The 2,886-nt window shown below is 35.2% G+C and overlaps 1 pseudogene; it reads right to left on the bottom strand.

Annotated features, from left to right (window-relative positions):
* Positions 1 to 346: 346 nt before the first annotated feature.
* LOC147348193 (tRNA-splicing endonuclease subunit Sen15 pseudogene) lies at positions 347 to 1,007 on the bottom strand (annotated as a pseudogene).
* Between the last annotated feature and the right edge of the window lie 1,879 nt (positions 1,008 to 2,886).

The following is a 2,886-nucleotide window of genomic DNA, read 5'->3' as shown; positions in this document are numbered from 1 at the left end:
GAAAACCAATCAAAAGAACACTTTCTATTGAGGATGAAAAAGCAGACTCCAGTAAATTTTCCATTTCTTCAGACTAGCTGTCCTGACCAAGAGGCACTGAGAAAGTTGAGTAAGGAAAAGGGATGGTGATCTCAAGAATGCTCTATCCTTCTGAATACAGCATAGGCATAAACTTGCATATAACTGTAATTAAACTGTCTCCAGATAAGAAATTTCTAGAGCTACTATCTTACTATTTTTTTTGTAACAAAATACATTCTTCTATATGGGAAAGTTTTATTCTTCAAAACAGAAAACTTCTGGAATTGGACCAGCTAAGTCATCTCTTACTATCTCAAATCAAAGATGAACCAAGCTGATGGTTCACAATCCAGTTCTGTGTGAATAAAATAAGCATCAAGAAGTATAGGTGTCATCTTCTAAGGGAAATATTCTTAGGATCTGGCAGCATAAATCCATCAGTGAGTTTGTAGTAGACTGTTGTGGAGTCAGACTCCACTATGGCCAAAGTAAAAGACATAGGCAATCGGGATCACCTTGCAATTTTCAGGATGCCTTCAAGATCCCCCTTATCCTGTTATGGCTGAGGGAAGCACTGATGGGCGTAGGTACCACAGACTGTAAACCCTTCTGCTTCTGTCTCAGTGCTGAGAAGGCGGATGAGCTGGAGATCTAGTAATCCCACACAGTTTACTTCATGCCAGCTTTTACTCACTATGAGGTCCAGGCAAGCCAAGAACGCTGTATAAGCTTGGGTGGCATCTCTTATAATTAACTCCATCATTTCTAAATACTTAGGGTGCGTGCCCATCCAGGTGTCCTCGGGGGGCCCGTGGGTGGGCGCTGCCGCCACCGCAATCGCCGCCCTGTCGCGCCTGCAGTCGGCTGGGACTCTCTGCGTTCCTCCATGCCCAGCCACGTGGCACGCCCGTGGTGCACCGCGCTGCTCTCTCCACGCCCCTATATTTAATATAATTATTGATAAGACTGACGTTTGTCTAACCTTTAAACATTTTTCTTTTTGTTCCACCTGGTCTTAGTTTATCTGTTTCTCTTTCTTTCCTTTTAAACTGGTTAATTCCTATATTAGCTTTTTACCTCTATTTGTATATTTTTAGTGGTTTTTCTTGTGATTCCAGTATGGATCTGTAACATATCACAGTCCATTTAGATTTAACAACATACTGGGTATTATAAAACAATAGTGAAGTGAGTGAAGTCACTCAGTCGTGTCTGACTCTTTGCGACCCCGTGGACTGTAGCCCACCAGGCTCCTCCGTCCATGGGATTCTCCAGGCAAGAGTACTGGAGTGGGTTGCCATTTCCTTCTCCAACAATAGAACCTTATAATAGTTAATTCCTTATTTCCACTATCTTGTGCACTATCGTGTCATATAAATATTTATATTTATGCACATTACTGACCTCATAATATAATGGTATAATTTTTAAAATTTCAACAGTCATTTGGTCTCTAAAGAAACTGAGATGAAAAAGTATTGTGTTATTATGTAAAAAGTATTAGTGCCTATTTATCATTTCTGATTCTTTTCTTTTTTTCTGTATATATGTTTCATTTTGAATCTTTTTCCTTCATCAGAAAGAATTTTCTTTAGGGTTTCTTACACTGCAGGTCTGCTGGTGATAGAGTCTGTCAAGTTTATCTTATCTAAAAATTGTTATTTTACTCTCATTTTTGACTTATTTTTCTTCTGCACATAAACTGTTGAGTTTATTTTAGATTTAAAATATCATTTCTTTGTCTTCTAATTTCACTCTTTCTAATGAGAAGTCAACTTACATTCAAAATTTTTTTCTGTATATAATGAATCTTCTTTCTCTGGAAACTTTCAAGAATTCTTTGTATTTGGTTTTCAGCAGTTCGATTGTGATAGTCTAAGATCATGTTGTTATACCTTTCTTTGTATTAATTCTGCTTGAAGTTTGCTGAGCTTCTTGAATTTTGAAGTCAATGATTTTCATTGAAATTGTAATTTTTTGCCATTATTTCTTCAGTACTTTTTCTCTACCATTTTTATTTGTCTCTTGATGAATCCAACACACATATATTAGACGATTTAATATTTTCTTTAAGGTCACTGATTCATTGTTCATTTAAAAAATTATCTTTGTTACTCATTACTTAATCTTCATTTATCTTGACATTCACTGTTCTGTCCTCTTAATATCCAAGATGCTAATAAATTTATCTTTTTAAGCATTTTAAATAGTATTCTTTTCTATTGTAGGTTTTCTATTTCATTCTTTTTATAATTTTCATTTCTTTGCTGAAATTGGTTCCCTGTCTATGATCCTTTTAAAACCCTAAGCATAATTCTAATAGTTATTTTGAAAATCTTTTCTACTAAGTGTAAAACTTGGATCATGTTGGGGTCCATTTTTATTGACATTTTTGCCTCAGTGAGTCACATTTTCTGCTTCTTTATATGTGTGGTAATTTCTTTATTATTTTATAAATGTTCATAACATTGAGAAGACTCTAGATCATATCATCTTTTTATGAAAGGTAGTGTTCTTTTTTTCTTTCAAGTGTTTAATTTACTTGATAATCATCTTGAATTAAGTTTAGTTTTATTATTTGCCAGGAAGAAAATTCAAGAAGTGTTTACCAAAATGATATGATTTGACAAGGTTCAAATACTGTCTTTCCACAGTGATTGGTAGCAGCTAACATCTCTGTTTTGGACATTCAACTATTAATAGTTATTTCCCACTGGAACATTTAGAATATCTCCCATAGGTGAACAGTTCACGTGTCAGTCAAGAATTTAGGGAAGATTAAAGTTGGATATGGGGCTCCCATCAACTGCATGTCCTTTCTTTCCAGCTTTTTTCTTATCAATGTTCAGCCACTTTGGCAGCACA

The sequence above is a fragment of the Bos grunniens genome, chromosome 22, assembly GCF_055505025.1.
Source record: "Bos grunniens cultivar Pamir isolate PY7600 chromosome 22, Bosgru_T2T1.0, whole genome shotgun sequence".
Lineage (NCBI taxonomy): Eukaryota > Metazoa > Chordata > Mammalia > Artiodactyla > Bovidae > Bos > Bos grunniens.
Note: the sequence above shows the minus strand (reverse complement) of the source record. Positions and strands in the feature narration are given on the sequence as shown.